The sequence below is a fragment of the Myotis brandtii genome, unplaced genomic scaffold (genome assembly GCF_000412655.1).
Source record: "Myotis brandtii unplaced genomic scaffold, ASM41265v1 scaffold1460, whole genome shotgun sequence".
Classification (NCBI taxonomy): Eukaryota; Metazoa; Chordata; class Mammalia; order Chiroptera; family Vespertilionidae; genus Myotis; species Myotis brandtii.
In genome coordinates this window covers 77,443-100,154 of record NW_005355248.1, presented here as the reverse complement: position 1 = coordinate 100,154, position 22,712 = coordinate 77,443, and the positions used below count along the sequence as shown (strand labels likewise).

General features: G+C 48.8%; 1 long non-coding RNA gene across 1 annotated transcript; it reads left to right on the top strand.

Moving 5' to 3' along the window:
• The first annotated feature begins 16,817 nt into the window (after positions 1-16,817).
• On the top strand, positions 16,818-22,365 carry LOC106725227. Its single transcript, XR_001361098.1, has 3 exons — positions 16,818-16,827; positions 18,253-18,263; positions 22,216-22,365. It is a non-coding gene; the product is annotated as an uncharacterized LOC106725227 (long non-coding RNA).
• Positions 22,366-22,712: the final 347 nt, after the last annotated feature.

Below are 22,712 nucleotides of genomic sequence, written 5' to 3'. Positions count from 1 at the left end.
TTATATAAACAAGTATAAAACCAAACCAATGTACCAATTAAATATAATCCAAACCATAAAATGCAAATTGACCACAGTCACTTAATGTGACATGTAATACTGTTTTCTTTAAGCAGAATCACCGATGCAGGGTTTATTGATAGAAACATAATATCTTATTATGAATTTGGTGCTTTTGACTTTGTGCACAATTGGCTTGCTTTGAAATTATATCATTGCCGATCATTTTTTTTAAAGGAGCTCAGTTAACCACAGATTTCTTTTTAGACAGGTCAATTTAAGGGCGCATCTTTCCCAAATAAAATACTGCACGTTTTTTTTAAACTCTTACGCAAAACATTACTTATTGCATATTGATGTATTTTCAGTTGAACTATAAAATGAGTCTGAACAAAAAAATACAAGTAAAACACTAAAAATATCAAGACCATACAAATGTTATACTCTCTGGTATCACAGATTCTCTCAAGTGTGATATTTCTATACTTCTCTGTCACACGATGGTGATGACAGTTCTCCCACACTTTTACTTCCTTGCACTAGGTTGGCAAGCTGCAGCTTGGCAAACCGCGGCTCGCGAGCCACATGCGGCTCTTTGGCCCCTTGAGTGTGGCTCTTCCACAAAATACCGACTTCTGCGCATGGGCCACGAAGTTTCAATCGCACTGTACGTGCGCGCCCACACGTGGTATTTTGTGGAAGAGCCACACTGAAGGGGCTAAAGAGCCGCATGTGGCTCGCGAGCCGCGGTTTGCCGACCACGGCACTAGTGCAAGACCTTCATCTGTAGATGACTCCGGGATAGCACTTGGCCTTCGCTTGGCAGGAATGGGATCATAAACAGACACAAGCCGGGGCACAGAATCTAGGAGGCATTGTCTGTTTTGAAGACCATCATCTATCATTCAGAAAATATAAATACTATTTTTAGAAGATTATTGTACACATGGAACAGATCATGGGGTACAGAGATGAGAGGCTGCTGACATGCCCACGCCGCTCAGCACGGATGAAGGGAAACTGCTTGGTTGAAGTGTCCAGCCCCCACTCTTCCCTCCTGTGGTTTTCTCCCCTCGCCCCAGACAAAGGGGAGAGGAGCTGTCAGCTACTATTTCACGTCCACGCCACGTTCTACCTCCATTTGCAGTTTTAAGCCTTTGAATCTATCATTGTGGAGGGAAGACTTTCCCTCCCATTGAAAATTCAAATTGAGATTCTCTGGGCGGAAGGAGGCCACTGGGTCTGATTTGGAGATGGGGATGTGGAAGATTGATTTCCTCCTTAGAATTTCAGCTATTTTTAGGGATGAAATCTAATCTGAAACTCAACCTGCATCCACAGGCGAGGGCTGTGTGACCTGGAGGAAGCTGTCCCTGCACTAACCGGCCTCATGGCACCCGCACGTCCCCTTTTCAGTGTCCTCCTCTGTCTCTTCCCTGCACCAGAGCTGCGCGGGCCTGGGCTCTCTTCCTGACTGCCTCTCCTCTCTCTAAAGCTATCAGTCTTCTTACCTCCCAACACCTGTACAGGAGGGAGGGAGGAATATTCTAGAACCCCTCTGCTGTGGGATAGGGAGGGAGGAATATTCTAGAACCCCTCTGCTGTGGGGGGTGGGGAGGTGGAGGGCTGGCATGGACCCTCATCTCAAGAGAAGCTCAAGCGCAAAGAAGTAAAATGCATGGCCTTGGTCTTTCATTACTTTTTGGGTGATAATCAAGATACTAAGATGTTGAAAATTATAAAACACAGAACATGGTCTCCAGGTCTGCACTGGTGCCCTTTACCTATAAAAATGTTGGGCAGCCAGGCCGGCGTGGCTCAGTGGTTGAGCGTTGACTATGGACCAGGAGGTCAAGGTTTGATTCTCTGTCAGGGCATATGTCCAGGTTGTAGGCTTGACCCCCAGTAGGGGGCCTGCAGGAGGCAGCCAATAAATGATTCTTTCTCATCATTGATGTTCCTTTCCCTCTGCCTTTCTCTCTGAAATCAATAAAAATACATTTTTTTAAAAAATTGTTGGGCAATGCTAATCAGCTCAGTGGGCATATGTCTAAAGGTCTTCTCTAGAGAGTAATGTCACTCATTCAGCTGTATTCCTTGATCTGGAAGGCTCTTCGTGGCCAGTATTCCACTGAAATCGGGCAGGGGAGGATTCCTGCCTTTTCTTGAAGAGATGAGAAGGAGGAAAGATGACCTTGACCATGAACTGGGATGCACAGCATGCAAGCAAGTATTTCATGCAAGACATGCTTCTAATTTCTTTCTGTTTAGTGATGTTCATTGTTTTTTCTTCTCATTTTTATTTTTTAACTTTTTTTCTCATTCTTCTGACAAACATTTAGTAAGCCCCTTTTATGTGACAGGCTCTCTGTTTCAGGGTTCAAGGATGAAAGACTGGTCCCTACCTTCAAGGGCCTTTCAGTCTCCAGGAGGAAACACCCAATAAACTATAAATAGCAAGTAAACAAATACTTGCAATCTGTGATTATTCCTTACCTGGCCGACTGGTCTATATTTCCTTTAGTTGTTTTCGTCTCTTGCCATCTCCGCTGAGCAAGGCCACCAGAGCCTGCCAGGGTTCTGCAGTTTTCTCCTAATATCTTGTACAGAAGGGCATTCGGCATGTGTTTTGATGATGAAGATAAAGACCTTCAATTAAGGACAACCATAGATTGCAAGCTCTTTGTGCAGGGGCTGTGTCTAATTGTCCATTTTGCACAGCAGATAATCCACTGGGAAAGAGCCGTAAGTGTTAAGGAAGTGTAGTGATACTCCCCTGCTGCCACCTGCGTTATTTACGCTAAGTTAGGCTCGGGATAGATAATGCAACTGAAAATCATTTACCGTGGCTCGGCCGGCGTGGCTCAGTGGTTGAGCGTCACCCTATAAACCAGGAGGTCACAGTTCGATTCCCGGTCAGGGCACATGCCTGAGTTGCAGGCTCCATCTCCAGTGTGGGCATGCAGGAGGCAGCCGATCAGTGATTCTCTCATCATCGATGTTTCTATCTTTCTCTCCTTCTCACTTCCTTTCTGAAATCAATACACCCTTCCCTGCTTTAAAAAAAATACATTTTTTAAAAAAATCATTGACCCTGCTCAACCGCACAGCGAAACCCTGCTGAACACGCACACAGGCACACAAATGCACTCACCACACGCTTGTGTCTGCGTTCCCTCACTGCCTCACCTCTGTTGGCCAAGGCCAGACATTTACTCATATTTTGATTCTTTACAACCAACTCACAAGAGCCAGAAATAAATAAAGGTTTTCTTGAGAACTGCGTTTAATTAAGACCAGAGAATGAGGTGAAGGAGCTGTGATTGGAAAACCTTTTTTACCGTGGCTCGGCCGGCGTGGCTCAGTGGTTGAGCGTCACCCTATAAACCAGGAGGTCACAGTTCGATTCCCGGTCAGGGCACATGCCTGGGTTGCGGGCTCCATCTCCAGTGTGGGCATGCAGGAGGCAGCCGATCAGTGATTCTCTCATCATCGATGTTTCTATCTTTCTCTCCTTCTCACTTCCTTTCTGAAGTCAATACACCCTTCCCTGCTTTAAAAAAAAATACATTTTTTTAAAAAAATCGTTGACCCTGCTCAACCGCACAGTGAAACCCTACTGAACACGCACACAGGCACACAAATGCATTCACCACGCGCTTGTGTCTGCGCTCCCTCACTGCCTCACCTGCTAGCCAAGGCCAGACATTTACTCATATTTTGATTCTTTATACCCAACTCACAAGAGCCAGAAATAAATAAAGGTTTTCTTGAGAACTTCAGTTAATTAAGACCAGAGAATGAGGCGAAGGAGCTGTGATTGGAAAACCTTTTTCTTCTGGGTGACAAAAGCATGTGCTGCCATGATGAGCCCAACTGTGTAGAGTTGAGTTAATGAAGTGAGCCATGCCCATTAGCTTGTCAGTTAATTCCTCATCGAATATTTATGAACACCTACTATGTGTCAGGCACAAACCAAGGCTCTGGGGAACAAGAGAAACACATTCTCCCTTAAAGGAGGTGACATTCGAGTGTGGGGAGTCCTGTTAACTCCTAAATAAAACAAACAAGGTAATACCAGGCCTGAGTGGGGACTGGAGAGCATACATACAATCTGGGCATGTGACGAGGGCTGCTTCACTGAGGGTGGCCAGGGTGGTACCCTCAGGGACAAAGTGAAGGCCAGGCTGGCCAGAGTAAGGCTCGGTGACTGAGGGGTGAGTGGAGGAAGCAGAGGCCGGCAAGTGTGGCGGGCGGCGCCTGGTAGAACACAGTGAGGCGTTTGGCAAAGGCCTCACTGTGTGCCAAGGCGACACCCCTGGAGGGATTTAAGCAAGGGAGTGGCGCACCTGCTCTGCTCTCTGCCCTGAGGACAGGTCACAGCAAGGAGTGGGATCGAGACCAGTGCAGAGGCGGTGCTGCAATCTGGGTGGAGAGAGGAGGATGTCTTCCAGCAGATGAAGGAGGTGTCAGCTGAGAGATTTATGAAGACCTAGATGTGTGGATATGAGGGAAATAAAGGCGTCAGACAGGGCTCCCAGAGCAACTAGGTAGGTGGGTGGTGGTACCATTGATGAGGGGAGGGAGGCTGCGATCGGGGATGTATTTGGGAGTGAACAATCAGTAGTCCCGTTTAGCCATGTTACCTGTGAGATGTCTGTAGATTTCCAAGTGGAGTAGACCAGGCCAGAGATGTGAGTTGTCAGCATGTAGGTGGCACACAGCCATGCTTGTTCACCCTTCTCTGCTTCATCATCCCTCCCCCTACCCCCTCCTTCCCAACTCCCAGAAAAGCACGTTTCCAGGCGAGAGCAGCAAAGTAAAAGATTGGCTGTAATGGTAAAAAGGTGACATTCTAAAGAAAAACAACTTCAGGCACCTGCGTAAGATGTCAGACTTGCTGCAGATGGGCAGTTACAGAGCAGTCCTGGGTGGGGGGTGTAAGTGCAGCGTAGGGAATGTGGGCGTTAATGTCGTGATAACTGTACGGTGGCAGGTGCGCCTGGACACATGGGGAACCACGTTGTAAAGTGCATGAGTGTTTACCCACTATGCTGTTCACCTGAAATAATACATAGGGATATTGAATGCAAACTATAACTGATAAATAAAATGTAAAACTGATGTCAGACTTTGCCAGGGCTCTGACACCACAGCCCTCCTTTGATTGGTGGAGAGTTTGGCATGGGGAGAGGTGAAATGGCCAGTGATGTCACACGCTGGCACATGGACAGAAGCCAGAGCCCAGGACTGTGTGGTGGGCCCCAGTGTCCCCTCAACTCCCTCCAGCAGCCAGGACGCCTGATGGCATTCGCGTCAGTGGGATGCGAACAAGGTCGTGTGTATTCACATCGTTGAGGTTTTTCTTCTTTATCATTTAAGAGTGACTGGGAGTTCTAGGTACAGCATAGAGCAAACAGGACCAAATACGTTTGCCCTAGCTGGTTTGGCTCAGCGGATAGAGCGACAGCCTGTGGACCGAAGGGTCTCGGGTTCGATTCCAGTCAAGGGCACATACCTTGGTTGCAGGCTCCTCCCCGTCCAGGGCTCGTGCATGAGGTAACCAATCTGTGTTTCTCTCACATCAATATTTCTTACTGTCTTTCCTTCTCTCACCCACTCTCTCTAAAATCAATGGAAACATATCCTCAGGCGAGGATTCAAAAAACAAAATAAAATAATAAAAGAAAAACGAACTGCTAAAAGAGTGTTTAAAATAATTAACGCTTTGGGAGCCAGTCTGCTCATCTCCGTCTCAAAGGCCCCTCTGAGCCGGTTTATTTCTGTTCTCTGGCCCTGGGAGTCCAGCCCTTTGTCAGTGTGGCAACGGGAAGGGAAGGTGCTGCTAGTGTCCGGCGACGACCACTAGGGGGCTGCAGAGACCGGCACTGACAGGTGCAGGCGGCCAGCGAGCCAATGGGAGGATCGCCCTGTGGCCCAGTGGCCAGCTCTCCCCCAGTGGTTCTCAACCTTCTGGCCCTTTAAATTCAGTTCCTCATGTTGTGACCCAACCATAAAATTATTTTCGTTGCTACTTCATAACTGTAATGTTGCTACTGTTATGAATCGAATCGTAATGTAAATATCTGATATGCAGGATGGTCTTAGGCGACCCCTGTGAAAGGGTCGTTCGACCGCCAAAGGGGTCGCGACCCACAGGTTGAGAACCGCTGCTTTAGACGGAGGAAACTGGAGTCGCAGAAAGATGAAGTGGCTCCCACGGCCGCCCAGCGGGTCAGGGGCAGTCGCAGTTCCATCGCAGGCCCTCTGACTCTCAGTGTGATCATGGCGAGTAGCGGGGTTTGGAGCCAGGAACCCCTTCTTTTGCCCTCATTTCGAACAGTTGGTCAAACTTCCTAACTGTCTGAGGCTCCGTGTCCGTCCCTGTCCTGGTTGGTGGTGCCTCCGCCAGGCCCCGCAGCACGTGCTGGGGGAGGCTGGAACCGCTGAGAGGCCTGGCACTTAGGCACCTCCACCTCCGTGCCAGGCTTCCCCTTCCTGCGGGGCCCTTGCCCTCTGAGCTAGCCCATGGAGCAGCTTCAGTAATGAACACAAAGGAGTCCATCTGGTCACATGCTCTGCTGCAGGGACCTACAGCACGTGCATCACCTTGAGAACATCCCAGAAATCCTAGGAAATGCATACACCTTTCCTTAAACCAGGAGGCGGGAGAGGAAGTGGCTGTTTCCTGCCGACCGAGGGTGGGCCCAGGCTCTCCTTCTCTAGCCCGGTCTGTGGATGTCTGTGCAGTTCCCTGACCCGACAGAGGAGTGCGCTGGGGTCGGAGGACAGGCAGGCGGTGGAAACAAGGCTCAGAGAAGGTGAGTAACCTGCTCCAGCTTGCCCAGCGAGAGCGGAGGTGCTGGCATCAGCTCAGCCTGTCGGGCTGTCCCCAGCCACGGCCTCCCTTTTCTTTGAGGTGCTTATAGTGTAAAAAAGCGGGGTGTAGAAAGCGCCATAAAAGAACTCGGGATTTGTGGGGAGGGGCAGTTCTGAGGGAGCTGGGGCTCTGGGGGTCTCAGTGCCTGGCCAGGCGGTGGGAGGAAAAAGAAGAATTCTTGACACATCTGCCTGTGGTAAATCTGATGTATAGATACATGGAGAAAGACAAAGACACACACACACACACACACACACACACACACACACACTCGTAAGCTGATTGGTTCCCTAAAGAATTCTTCCTGGAAGGAAGTGAGGTCAAAAGCTGCACATCTTGAGGTTGGAGCGGTGACCCCAGGTGCCTCCCCATGGCTCACCCAGGAAATTCGCTTCAGGTTGAGCTCTTCTATTCAAGAGCCTGACTGGCGTCTCCATAAGGTAAGCAGCGGTGGGAAGGGCTCCAGGCACTTCCTACAGCGTTTACCCAGCAGGGGCTGACCTGCCCTCCCTGGTGGGAGACCAGACGCCAGGGAGTCCCAGCTCCCGCCCCTTCCCTCCTCCCACCCCCCGCCTGGCCAAGGGCCACTAGGCCTTTGGCCACGCACATGGGGCAGCTGCCAGGCCCGCCCACCCAGCCTCCAGAGGGGCTGCCATGGCACACGAGCCAGTGCAAGCGCCCTCTGGACAGATGCTCTAGCAAAGCAGCTCTAGAAATAGCTGACACCTGAGTGTAATGGACACAGGACACACCTTCCATCGCGCAAAGCAGGCTCCTCCAGGGGGCAGGAGAGGGAGCCATAATTAGAATCATTCATTCATCCGACGGGCAGCCTCCAGCCAGGAGCCACGTGCAGATCTCAACCCTGGCTGCGCTCTGGAATCACCTGGGAGCTTTTAAAAACACCCGCGCCAGGCTCCGCCCAAACCCACTTGAAGGCGCGTATCTGGGAGTGGAGCCCAGGCCGCGGCGGCATTCTTCGAAAGCTCCTGGGTGATTCCGCTGTGAAGAACCGCTGCCTTGGATGTTCTGTGAGCACACACAATCCCCGGCGCCTCCGGGGCCCTCAGTCTGCAGAGCTCCGCTGCCGTGTGTCCTGCCGGTGACCTGGGCTGGTCTTCACAGCTGCCTGGAGGGCATGGTCACTGCCCACTTGGCGGATGAGGCAGCTGAGGCTCAGAGCGAGTGCGTGGCTGCCCATCGTCGCTGAGCAGGTGAGCAGGCACAGAACCCGTTTTCTGATTCCAGGCTCCTGTTCTCAGCCACGGAGGAATTGGGCTTGGGAAGAATCTCTGCACGTGTGAGAGCTGCTCCTGGGGGGGGCGGGGGGGGGCAGGGGGACCTCCACCCAGAGCCAAAGCAGCAAAGGGGAGGGGTCCTAGATGGATCTACTTGTCACAGCTCACGCCCACCAACCAGCTGACATCCCTCAGTGGTCCGAAAACTGTGCTGTTGATCAACTGCTTATTTACTTAACTATTTTCATTAAGGGATTTTCTAGGAAACAAAACCTTGTGGCCAGAATAGTAAGTAGACACTTAAAAGATCACCCTGCCAAGTTCAACTATTGGCCTTGAGGTGTGCCAACAACCTTTAAGAAGAATACAATTTATTGCACCAAGTGTTAGGCTGTGAACAGTAGTACCAGCAGGTTAGTGACTTGCTGGCCACTGGTTAATGATCATGGGTGTTTGAGGGGCACCCTGTGTTAATAGAAAGAAAGAGGGAGACGCGTGCTGCCTGTGGCTATGCAGTGCGCCCAACTCAAGGCTTTGAAATCTAATTCGCTCTCTGGGTGGCTGTTTAGCCTTGTAACACCTTTGTCCCTTTAGGTGACATACCGTTTTGCCTACTCGGGAGTGAGCTGTAACATCCCCTAGGTGGCCTCAGAGATATGGAGTCTGTTTTCCCCAGTGCTGGTCCTTGGGAAGCAGAAATTACTCTTTATCACCAAATTTACTAGCCCTGTGCTCCTCCCTTCGGCCACCTTGACTGGGACTCATCTCTGTCTGCTTTTCCAACCATTCCTCTTCCTCACTCCTGCTCTGTCACCAATGAAATGCAACCTTCTCGTTTTGCAAATGAGCAGACTGAGTCCAACAAGGAGGTGGTCAAAGCCAAGTAGAGCGAGGACCAGCCGGCCTCCTGGCCCCACCCCAGTGCTGTCAGGACAGAGGCAGCAGGACGGTGAAGCATCAGCCCCTATAGATCCTCCTCGGCTGAGCAGAGCAACCCGTTACCCCACCCATCCAGTGGCCTTGGGCTTGGGTCCAGCTCTGGGCAAAACCGCGATGCAAGCAAAGCTAGTCTCACAACCATTCACCCTTTCAGGTTAAGAAGAAAAAAACATAGAAATACTTAGACATGCGACTAGGATGCATTACCAACACCTCAGTATATGCAAAACCCAAATCCATTTTTTTAACAGAGGACCCACCAGGAGAAGAATCCAAAAAATAAGTCCCTGGCAGAAGCACGTTTGGTCTGTGACACCGGATCCAGCTGAGCTTGGCCTCTTCAGTGACAGCAGTGAGAATACCTCCCATGTCCCGAGCACGCAGGATGTCCAGGGGTGCGAAGCCTGCTTGGCTGTACCGCTTCATGCCAGTGTGAAGCAGGTATTAGTTTCTAGGTAAACAGTTGAGAAAACTCCAATTTAGAGGGAGTGATAATTTGCACAATAAGTTCACACAGTTAACAAATGCCCAAGCCGGGGTCAAGTCTGCTCAAAAGACTGGGTCTTTGGCCCTGGCTGGTGGTCAAGCATCGTCCCATTTACCAAAAGATCACCAGTTCTGATTCCCGGCCAGGGCACATGCCTGGGTGTCTGGCTCAATCCCCAGTGGGGCGGGGGCGTGGTGCGTGCAGGAGGCAGCGTGCAAGAGGTAGCTCTCTCTCTCTCTCTCTCTCTCTCTCTCTCTCTCTCTCTCAGAAATGGTGGATGTGGCAGGGCCTGCACCCATGTCCAAGGATAAACCAGAGAGAGGAGCACCAATACTCGAGGGCCGAGCATCTTACAGTTTCTTTCTAACTGCTTCCCCCCACCCCCATCTCACGCCACCCGCCTCGGACCACCCATCTCTTTCGGCTACGAGGAAAACCCGCAGCTTGAGCATAGCCTGGCCCCCCTGGAATGGAGCCTGAGGCCCGTGACATTCATCAACTGGTTAATTTCAGAAAGGCATCCATTTGCACCAGCTGCTTAAAACGCTTTTGGTCCTCAGGAGACGCTCAGCCAATCACAAAGCAAAGGCTGGAGTTTTTCTGGGAACCGTATTCAACCAGTGTCTGCCTGCTGCTTGTTTGGTTGTGTGATTTCAGTGAAGCTCAGGAGAGTGGAGAATGGAGTTAAAATGAATGATCTTATTTTCTTTCCATTATTATTCTTATATTTATGACTCATATTTGTCCTTGAAGCACATGTGCCCTATTAACTGATGATGATGATGATGATGGTCATGATGAAAATGGCTGCTGTTGTCTACTCGGCGAGAGCTCCTGAGGTTTCTGACAGTCTCTCCAGGGGACTGTGAGGGGGGAGGGGAGAGGGAGGGGACAGGGAAAGCCACCACAGGCCCAGGTCTGTGCCTGAACTCTTGTCAGTTCAGGTTCAAGCCTCCAGTGAGAAATCCCTCTTCTAGGTGGTTGATAAACCAGAGTGCAAACACAGTCACGTAGAGAAGGAACAGCCCCTCATCCATCCCCCAAATTAATTGTCAAGAGACCAACTGCTTTGTGACCACGGATGGGCAACAAAGGACACAGGATGTTGCCGAGGAGCCATTCCGCTGGCTGGGGTGGGGGTGGGGGCTCTGAGGGCCAGCCTCTCTTCTGTAGCTAATACTCATCAAGGCCTTCCAACGTGCCCGGTGCCAGACAGGAGTGGCTCAGCCTTTGCAAGAGCCCTAGGTTATGGATTTGATTCCTGGTCAGGGCACACACCAGTTACCGTCCCCCTTTTACTGGTCATAACGCAGAAGCTCAGAGAGGTCGGCACACTCATTCAAGTCCAGGTGCCTAACCACAAAGCTGGCCACTCAGCCACCTGCTCTGTCCTGTCTCTCTGGGTTGAGGGCCAAAGAGCTGGCATTACCTGTCCATTCTCCCACCACCTTCTCCCTCTATAGCACTGGAGACTTCTGATTTTTAAAAAAAGTTTATGCATGTTTTTAAAATTAAATTTCATTTTTTTTCATTACCATTGATCCCCCTATACCCTCTTCTACCTCCACCATGCCCCTCCCCCTCAATCACCACACTGCTGCCCATTAGTTCTTTCTTATGTTTCTTTTTTGTTCATCCCTTCCCTCCCCCGTCAGCCTGCTCTCTATGAGTCTGTCTCTATTTGTTTGTTAGTTCAGTTTGTCCATTAGATTCCACATATGAATGAAATCATGTGGTACTTGTCTTTCTCTGGCTGGTTTATTTCACTTAGCGTAGTGCTCTCCAGGTCCATCCATGCTGTTGCAAAAGGGTAAGATTTCCTTCTTTTTCTACAGCGGAGTAGTATTCCATTGTCTAAGTGTCTCGTGGCTTTTTATCCACTTATTCACTGATGGGCACTTGGGCTGCTTCCAAATCTTGGCTCCTGTGGAGATTTCTGATTGTTGCTTACATGTTCCTTTATATGGCCTTTATGGAAGCCACCAGTCTGTTTGCACTTGATAGTTCATATTTTTGTTTTAAACTCCGTGGTGAATTAGAGAAAGAATTAAAAGTCAGCCCTGGCCAGGAGGCTCAGTTGGTTTGAGCATCATCCCATGCACCAAAAATGGTTACAGATTTGATTCCTGGTCAGGGCACATACCTAGGCTCTGGGTTTGATCCCTAGTTGGGGCATGTATGGAAAGCAGCCAATTGATGTTTCTCTCTCACATCAGTGTTTCTCTCTCTCTCTCTAAAAATCAGTAAACATAGCATCGGGTGAGAATTAAAAAAACAAAAAGTCAGGCCAGAAAAAAAAAAATACACACACACACACACACACACACACACACACACACTAGAAGCCTAGTGCACGAAATTTGTGCACTGGGAGGGGGGGTGTCCCTCAGCTCTGCCTGTGCTCTCTCTCAGTCCAGGAGCCCTCGGGGGATGTCCGACTGCCATAGAGGTGGGAGAGGCTCCCACCACCACTGCTGCACTCGCCAACCATGAGCCCGGCTTCTGGCTGAGCGGTGTTCCCCCTGTGGGAGCGCACTGACCACCAGGAGGCAGCTCCTGCATTAAGCATCTGTCCCCTGGTGGTCAGTGCATATCATAGCGACTGGTTAATTTACATATTAGCCTTTTATTATATAGGATATTACAAAGAAGTTGGGGTTGATGGGAGAAGGGTGGGGAAGGAAGGGGAAAACATGAATATGCAGATGCTACATTAGGTCAGTCAGTCAACAACAAATCTGTGCTGAATGCCTACCTTGTGCAGCTACTAAGCGCTTAGAGCTGACAATGAAACAGGTAAACAGGACTAGGCTATGCCCTCAGCTTCCCACAGTGTAGTAGGAGGGGAAGCACTGAATGCCCAGTGTTCAGGGTATGTGGAAGCAAAGGAAAAGGCGCAGCCTGACCTTGCCAAGGTGGGGGACAGTGCTTTTAAGTTATGCCTAATATCTTCAATTAGCTCACTCATTGCAGCATAAGATCCATTGAGGAAGTTCATATTTTAAGTTCATGTTTAGAACAAAATGTTTAATTTGACAAGTACTTAGAAACACTGGCTTATATGAAATATGTGAAAATGGAATTTTTTTAATTTTAGGGAACATTTATTAAAGCTGGGGACAATGAAACAGGAAGGGCTGGGAAATGAGCCCGGACTGGGCTGCTTTGCTCACTAAGACGTCAGAAAAAAGGGGGCCTTGGGACAGGGTCAGGGGGTTTGCCTGGGATGAACTGCCGCTGCCCATTGCTGCCCTGGTTACAAGCCTCATGGGGTCCCTTAGAGCTTAGGAGATGCTCGCCTGTGGGGGAAGAGGAGAGGGGGAGGTGCGGGTGTGCTCTTGGGAGGGGGAGCACCAGAAAGTGGAATTTTTAAAAAATGAGCTAACTTCATTAATTTACCCACTAATCTAAGCTCTTTACACGTATTAACTCATTTAGTCTTTACTAGACCCCTAAGAGGCTCTGGTCCCATTTACAGACTAAAAAGTTTGAATCACAGATTGATACAGATGGCCAAGTAATATGACCTGTGTGACACACCTGGTGCTAAGGTTAGAGCAAGGAATGGAGAGGAGAGGACAAGGTTTAACCAGAACAAGACCACCACGTACTACCTCTGCAGTCTTGGGTCTTCATGGGAAAAGGTGAGTGGTTGACGAATAATTTTTGAGAATCTTTCTATGGTAAATCCTGAAAATTCTTCTTAGCCTTATTTCCTATGAAATAAGGCAAGATAGAGTGAAAGATGAGACATGAAGGACAGCAAAACAAGGCCACCAGGCCTCTGGAAGATGCCACTGGAACGCCAACGGCTGGTACCATAGAACCTGCCCGCAGTAGGTAACCAAGACATATTTGTTGAACAAAATGAACGTGTGAAGGAGATAACTTGTAGAGGAAATAGAAAATGCTCACTCACAGATGGAAAAAATTGATGCCATGCCATGCCATGCGGAATAGCAGAAAAGAAAGTAAAAGCATAGTTCATGACCAATAGCCAGTGGGAGTGTCGGGGGGAAGCATGACATACAGACACAGGTACAGGCTTCTGCCGGTTCTGGCATCATGTGCTGCAAGTTCCAATCTAGGCTTAAAAGCATAGTTCATGACCAATAGCCAGTGGGAGTGTGGGGGGGGAGTATGACATACAGACACAGGTACTGAGGCTTCTGCCAGTTCTGGCATCATGTGCTGCAACTTCCAATCTAGGCCCTGCAACTCTGTCATGTGACCTCGGCCAAATCCCGCAACCTCTCTGGGCCTTGTTTACCTTCTCAGTAATTTGGAAATAATATTAGGACCTTCCTCATAGTGTGGCTGGCAAGAACAGCACCAGGTGTTAGACCAGTGGAGTCAAACCGAACCTGGGTTCAGCAACCTCTGTACTTGAGTTCTGGTTTCGAAAGAATTCAGAGCCAAGACTCAAACTAAAGAGAACGTTTATTTAGGAAGTCACAGAGGTAGAAGGAGTTTGCGGTAGAAAAAATGGGCTCAGGAAACAAGTTACAGAGGCAAAAGAAAGGGTCTGTAGAGCTTAAGAGAGGGAGGGGTAAAGATAATGGCCCAAGAAGAGAGAGAATGGGGAAGGCGAGGTCGTACTCCTGAGAGGAGGGAGAGCGTATGCTGGGTCCTCTGTCCTAAAAAAAAGGGTGGAGATTTTAGGGGCGGTCCCAGGCCAGGATCTCAATAGAATAGCATCAGATGTCCGGGTGTGTCCTGTCAGGGTCATGTGCCAGGGCAGGGGGTCAGTAGTCTATGCAGCTGGTCCTGAGGTCGGCTATGGAGTCCCTTGTCTGGTTTTGCTGCTTGTCTGGGCCTGGAGCTGAAATACAACTGAGGCCTAGATGTATCTGATGTAGGTCAGAACCTCATTGTCCTGGGGGCTTCATGCTTAAGGGCTATTCTTTGGCCCCTTTGTTCGTTCCCCCTTTGCAGGGTCTAAACCGCATGACCAGCGATATGAAAGGTCAGGGGTCTAACCCACATGACCAATGATGTGAAAGGTCAGGGGTCTAATCCACATGACCAATGATGTGAAAGGTCAGGGGTCTAAACCGCATGACCAGCGACATGAAAGGTCAGGGGTCTAAATCGCATGACCAGCGACATGAAAGGTCAGGGGTCTAAACCGCATGACCAGCGATATGAAAGGTCAGGGGTCTAACCCTCATGCCCAGCGACATGCTAGGGAAGGAAAGGCTTCCTGAGGGTGAGACCCTTGCTTTCCCAGTTCTGCCTCTGCTAGGCACCAGGGCTTTCTGCCCTGGGGACCTCTGACCTGGCCCATCCTCCTTGCTCTGTCCTGTCTCTGTAACTGCCCACCACGAGAGGGCTGCTGAACGGTAAGGTGAGATAATGCACGTGCAGTCCTGGCTCCTGTTAAAGAGCTCTATGAGCTTAGCCACTGCTGTTCATCCTGAGCTGGTGTGAGAAAGACAAGCGCATTCCCGTCTCCCCTCCTTCCAGGTGCGTATTCCTTGAGAAGTTATGGTGGTGACAACAGGTCCATGTCAACAGATAGTAAGATCCCTGACAAATACGAAAGGACCTGAGGCACCATATGAAGAAGAAAGGTCAAGGCACGCTTATCACATGTACACCTGTATGGGGGCCTCCCTAAAAAGGCCAGCACGTGTCCCTCTCCATCTGGTTTGAGGGCAGATCCAGAGGAAGCGAGCTTGCTCCCTGCAGGAGGGAAGACTCTGATAAGACATTAGGTATCCAGTTCTAAGGGAGGGGGAGGGGGCCTGTTTCCTACTTTTTGGAGGTTTAAAATGTAAACAGATAAATTCTTGTTGATTAAGTAAGGGCTTAACCAAGGCCCAGGGGGACTGCAAGATGACTCGTTCCAAGTCTCAGTCCTAGAAACCCAGCATTTGACCCATGCTCGCGGCTGCTTTGGTTCTGTTTTTTCTGAATTCAACCACCACTGCTGAGCACCAATTGTGACGGAGCGCCCTGGAGAGCCTCTCTGCCTTCATACTCTAGGCCTGTACTCCGTGCTGGGCCTTTCTGAGGCACCACCACATGCATACGTGTGTGTAATGCCAGCACCTCAATTCCTGCGTGTTCTCCCCTCCTGACACAGGCCACTGCGAAGTCAGCCCTGACAGCAGGTGTGCCCCCTGGTGGCTGTGCCCGAGGACAGGTGGCGAGCTCCTCCTGGCTGGGTCCCTAAGGGCCCCTAGCAACCGAAGCAACTCAGCCGCAGGAATATCCTGGTGGAGAAAATTTCACCAAAGCGCCCTATGACCAGGCTGTCGGGAGGAGGTGGGAAAGGCTGCCCAGGGGAGTGCTCAGGAGCCAGGGCCGGGCCTGATCAGAGCTCGTCCTCCTAGTTCTGTCTGAATGGTGAGAAGTGAAGGCCCAGAGTTCCTGTCTTCATGCAAACTCCTCAGCCAGGGCCGGAGTTGGGCAGGGGAGAGGCATGTAACCTGATCCCAACCCCACACCCCCACCCCCTTGGCGGGGGCGGGCTGGCTGCCGGGCTGCAGGGCAGGAAGGCCAGTGTTCAAGATCTTTGTTGAGGCCTTGCTTCCTGCTCCTCCTTTCCCCATCCTCCCACAGAATTGCTTATTCCTCTGGCAAAGCTCGTGTCCTCAGTGCCAAGGTCCTCCAGGCATAAAAGAGGGTTGATAGTATTTGTTATCCACTTTTCCAACATCTTATCAGGCTCTACAGTCTAATATTTAAAAAGCGTCTGAACTTCAGCAAAAGGTGACCCTCTGTAAGCACCTTGAACTGTCATTGACAACTGATAATTATGGAGCATCGACTTTGGACCAGACTGTGTGCTGCATATTAAAAATATATCTGTATAATATCCTATATAATAAAAGCATAATATGCAAATCTACTGAACCACCGGACAGCAGAATGACTATCCAGACAACCATCCGGACCACACTATGACACCCACTGGCAGGAGGCCAGTCAAGGTGGGTGGGATGCCATTGGTCCGGGGCTGGGCCATGACCCCATGATCGCCCTGCAGAGGGAGGCCCAGGCCACCAACTGGTGAGCTGTGGCGGGTGGGCAGGGCCTCCCTCTGCAAGGGAAGCCCGTGCCGGCAGCTGGGGGAAGGAAGGCCTACTCTTGCATGAATTTTGTGCATCGGGCCTCTAGTGTGTGTGTGTGTGTGTGTGTGTGTGTGTGTGTGTGTGTGTGTGTATCATAACAGCCTGGTAAAAGGTGTTGCTATCCCTGTCTTTTTGGCAAAGAAAGTGGAGCCCAGAAAAGTTAACTTGTCTAAATTTTATACAGGTGAAAATTATCAGCATTGAGTTTGACTCAAGTTTCCCAATACATTTTCAGCTTTTCCTGCATACTTTGGATTTTGTCTCCTTGGATTTTCTGTTCCATAGTACCCACTATATGCCAGGTATTCCTTGTTCTTTTTTTAATCTCATCTTTAAAAAATATATTTTTATTGATTTTTAGAGAGAGAGGAAAGGAGAGGGAGAGAGAAACATTGATGAGAGAAACATAAATCAGCTGCCTCCTGCACACCCCCTTTGGGGATGAAGCCCGAAACCCAGACATGTGCCCAGACCAGGAATCGAACTGTGACCTCTGGCTTCATAGGTCAACGCTCAACCACTGAGCCACACCCACCGAGTGAGGTCTCATCATCTTATATCTGTCTGTGTGTCTGTGTTTGTCTGTCTTTCTTTGTCTCTTGGTCTCATTCACACACACACACACACACACACACACACACACACACACACACACACTCAGCCAGGTGGAGAACAACGCTCTCATCCCTACAGCCCAGTTACGGGACAGCCACTAGTTCTGGGCCTTGCCCCACAAAGACCATTTTCTTGCTCTTCTCTCCCAGGCCCATTCTCTCCACACAAATCCCAGAGACCTCAGTTCCTGCCCCTGCTAAACAGGATCAGTTCACCAGCATGAAATGCAGTGGGAATTGCACCTCCACTGGTGAGCTTCCATGGCAAAGCCTGAGGAAGCTGGTCCATTCATTGTATTACAGTTCCTTTGAAGTAAAGCATATACTGCTCTGTGACAGCTCTTCTGTGGTTGCTTTTAACAACTGTTTAGCCCTTAAATCTGTCACCTGTTTATGTTTTGTTCCTAGAAACAGGAATCACATCTTATGTCTCTGTTTCATCAACAGTTCCCACATTCATGACATGTGATAGGCATTCAATAAATATTTGTTGATTTTATATCCGATTTCCTCCCCTTCCAGGGAATGGGTCTGCCTAACTACCCCTCTTGCTGGATCCTCCCATTTCTCTGCCCCGTCCTTTCTTGTTTTTTCATTCCTTCCTCTTCTCCGTCAACTTGGCACAAATCATGGAGTCATGTTTACTTGGCAAATCTCCTTCTTGGGGCCTACAGATGGAAAGAAAACCAAATTTGGAGTCTCACGTTCTAAGTTTTGGTCACTATATGATCACAGAGTTTGTAGGCCACAAAGCCTTGGCTAAGGCACCAGACTCTTCAGAGCATCCCTTTCTCCCACAATTACACTCTCCAGGTCTTTCACCTCTCGAACCACCTACTGAAACGTATCTTGCAAAGGTCATGAGTGTCCTACCCACAGCTAAACCCAGTGGACCATGTTTAGCCTTTTCATTTTGACCTCAACACATTTGTCCTTATTGACCACCTTTTCCTAAACACTCTTCCTTCAGCTTTCATGACATCGTCTTCATCTGATATTCTTCTGATTTCTCTAGCTTCGTCCTCTGTCATTATTCTTATTTTCATTAAAATAATTAACATAATAACTAGAACTAATTGATGCCTACTTTGTGCCAGGATGTGCTAAACTTTCCAGGTACTGTTCTATAGTGTAGGAATTAATATTGCCCCATTGAAGAGGAAGAAACCAAGGTTCAGAGAGGTATAACTTGCCCAGAAATATATGGCCAGAGTTGTCTGATTCCAATGCATATTTTCTCAACAGAAATAATATACTTCTCAACCACCTTTATAGGCTCTCTTCCTCGACTGCTCTCTCTCCTTTTGGAATTCCTTGATGCTCCATCCTGGGCCGTTTCTCCTCTCTGTGTCTATTCTCCTTGGACGATGTCATCATGTCTTTGTCTTCAATAACTAACCATATGGAAATACCACCACACTGCCATCTCAGCCCATGCTCCTCTCCTGAGCTCCAGACCTTTTCTGCAACTGCCCAGGAGACAGCAACGCAGGATGTTGTAAGCATGGTGTGTCATCTTTTTCTTAAAACCTGTTCTTCCTCTCAGACTCCCTTCCTCAGTAAAATCACATGGCTACCCACCAACTGCCCAAGTGAGAAAACTCAGTGTCATCTTTTGATATCTCATTCATCCTCCTTCACATGGCTTCCAGGGTCCTTCAAGGCTTGGTTGCTGCCTCTCTTCAGGCCTCATTTCTTCTGATTCACCCCCTGACATTCCTTACATAGCTGTGATCATCCTAGTGCAGTTCCCAGAATGAGCCAAGCCAACTTGCTTTCCTTCTCTTTCCTGTCTCTGGGTCTTTCATAAAGTGTACATTTTTCAACCCTTGTTCCTCGCCTAGCTCAACCTTATTTACCTACCATTCAGTTCTAATTTAAATGTCACTCCTTTTGAAAATACTTCCCTAGACCAGATTATGTCTTCCTGCTGACACCCTTATTTCCCCCAACCATAACCAATCACACTCCACTGCAATAACTTTTCAACTGTTGATGTAGTCTTGTCTGTTGTAGTAGCTTGAGCATCTAGCATAGCGCCTTGTGCATAAAAGACTCTCAGAATATATTGAATGAATTAATGAACTGCAAAATAGAGTTAATTATAACTACTCAGTTATACTGGGTAATTGTGGAAATTACATGAGATAGTATCTGTGATTGTACTTCGAAAGCTGTAAAATTGCAGAACAACCCCCCCCCCCACAACACACAATAAAAACATTGTGCATGGTTGATTGCCCCCACTTTTCCAGATTCCTCATCTTCTTTCTGGACCCACCATCTCCTCAACAGTGAAGAGGTGATGATGCATCAAAGGACCATCAAGCGCCTCCAGCTGAGACCTGCCCCATGTTCTCTCACTTGGAGGCTCCTTTCTGATCCAGGAGCCACTCAGGTTGTCTTTCAAATCATCTCTGTCAGTTCTGTCTTCACCTTGGCTTGATCAGCAGCTGCTGCCAAGGCCTTCCACTCACCTCTTCCTACCTACAGCTCATCTCTGATCCAGTCCAAGGAATTTCCCATCCTAAGGAATCTTAGTGACTGTCTTGTCACTGAGTATTAACATCTTGGTTCCAAACACTCTGACAGTCCCTCTTGCTTTCCAGAAACTTTGGGAGTAGAAAGTTGATTTAAAGAAGAATTGAATGCTGAAAGAGTTTTAAAGCAAACTCAACCAATGGATTACAGGGGAGAAGCATTTAAAAGGATATCAGAAAAGGAAGGAAGAGAAACACAGGCAGACAGGTGAGGGCAAAGGAGTTGCTGGTGAGCAGGCCCGTGAATCAGTTTTCCCTTGACAACAGCCCATCTCACCAAGGCAGGATCATGCCTCTGGGCAGCTCCAAACAGAGGTGGGTGTCCCTTCTCACCTGTGTTAACCTTACACAACACACACACACTTGATATCTTATTATATAATTTAGAAATAAAATTGCTTCTTCAGAAACATTCCTGAGTTTAGAGGCCAAAATCAACAATAATAATCTCAAGTGATTTTTTAAAAAATATGTTTTGGTTTTTTATTTCAGAGAGGAAGGGAAAGGGAGAGAGATAGAAACATCAGTGACAAGAGAGAATCATTGATCAGCTGCCTTCTGCACACCCCCTACTGGGGATTTGTGGCACATCAGCACAGCCATGGGTGAACCTGACGGGGGTCGGTGAAGGATTAGAAAAGACAGAGAAGAGAATAAAGTTGGGGTTAGGTGGGACGCTGTCCTCTGATTAGAGAGACGGTGCCACGGCCTGCAAGCCAAGTCTTTATTTTATAGCTGGATTCCACAAGGCAAAATAAGGGTGTGATCAAGATGTTTACAATATTCTCACAGGTTTCAAATCTTACTCAATTACATGCACCTGAACTCTATCAACTGCCATCACTCGGCCTCCTGGGACCACAGTTCGGACCATAAGGTCAAGCTTACAACTATAGCCTTTGGCTTTGCCACCAGAGGATCATGCCCTCTCATTAGTCTGAAGCTTGAACCTGTTCAAATGCTGTAGCTGCTCTTCACATCTCCCCCTTTTTTTCTGTTTTTAAACACTTTCATTTACATCATCAAAAGCTCTAGGCAAATTATGCAGCATAACCAAAACATCAAGAACAAACTTCTGGCTATTAACAAAACAACCAACACAGTGATGTTAATGTAATACAGTAACAAGAGAGAACAAAACTCTGGCTATTACTAAAACAATAACAAAACAATGCCAATGCAGCACAGCAATAAGAGAAAAACCAAACTACAGACATGTTAACATTTTCAGGACTTATTTCTACAAAATGAAAGTTTCTTTTGCTGCTGGAGTATATCTTACTCAGAGTCCTCAGATTTGGCTGTGCAAGACTTTACAGAAAACTGGCAGCTCACCAACGCTAGCATAGCCAGAAACATGGTTGAGGGAGTAGCTTCCACTTCTTGCTTTTCTACCATCTGCTGGGCCTCAGTCGGTAGCTTCTTCAGCTGACCCCATGTTGTCGCCTCGGTCCCTTGCTTAGCCTTCATTATCTTCTTCTTTGGCATCACTATCATCAGGGCAACGCTCAGTCTTTTGAACAGAGGGACAAGGAGCTTCTCTGGGTCCCCGGCACCTCCTCCAGCCACCGGTGCCGCTTCTCTGTCTCCTCAATGAGGAGGCCCCACAGCTGCCACAGGTCAGCGAGCCTCTGCAGGATGGCTTCGGCATTCAGGCTGCTGCTGTCGGTGACGATGCTCTGGCTCCTCTGAAAGATGCTGCCGATGCGAAGATGTCGTTGATGCGAGGCTGGTGCCCCTGGATTTCCTTCTGGAGGGTCTGGTTTTTCTTTATAGTCCTCAGATTTGGACCGTCTTAATTTCCCATGTTTTAGATCATCAACCACAGACCACAGCAGACAGTCCTTAGACAAAACTTAAGAAATTTAAAAATGCTTCATTGAACATTGTCTTAAAGATCCCTTTCCTGAGATCCTGAATTTCCCATGTTTTACACCTAGCTGCTACCAAACCTTGCTCCCTATCCTACTTTCGCTTTCTGCACATGCCTCATGGGAGCATCCTTTCACCCCACAATCACAATTCCCCCATACTCAGTGTTATAGTAATCATTATGGTCCTTAATGTTAGGACCTTAGAATGTAAGACTTAAAGCATGTAACCCTGTGTGGACTGTTATAGTAATTATGATAGTACCTAATGTTAGATATAGGAATACTGTGTGAGACCCAAAAATGCACCCTTGTAACCCCACTAGTACTGGTAAACAACCTATCTGATGGGAACGCCCAAAGCCTGTACACACCCATAGATTAACAGACCCCGGGTGGATCCACGTATGGCAGCCGCTGATAACACACACACCAACGAAGACCACGCCTACAGAGGGGTATATAACCAGACAGTCTGATCGACCCAGCAGCATGTCGCACTCCAGCGCATAGCTCTCCTGTCGCCAGAGCGTGAGGGTCTGTGTGTGCTCACGTCTCGGTTCCCAGCACGAAACTCTGCCCAATTAACTGTCGATCGACGAAAGAGCCAGCAGCCAATGGCGCCGTCTACCCCTTTGTGTGTGTCAGCGAGCATCGCCGGGTGGATCCTTCCCAGCGCCTGAGACCCTTCAGGAACTGGTAAATAAACCCCCTGTGTGCTTGCATCTAACCTGTTTGTGTGTCATTTCTCCGGCTCGGCTCAGATCTCGGTGCTGTCTCTGTGAAAGTGTCTGACCAGAAGGTATTGGCACAGCCTCAAGGGGATGGTCCAGACCACCTGTGCACGTCCCACTTAGGAGCAGCACCTATATGGGAACCCCCCGCACCTCGACATAGGTGACGGGCCTTAAATATACAAGAAATAGAGGCAATTTGGGACACTCAGGTCCCTATTTGGGCACCATATGTGCCACACCAGCATGGCCATGGGTGAACCTGAAGGAGGAGGAGGGGGCGGTGAAGGATTAGAAAAGACAGACAAGAGAATAAAGCTGGGGCTAGGT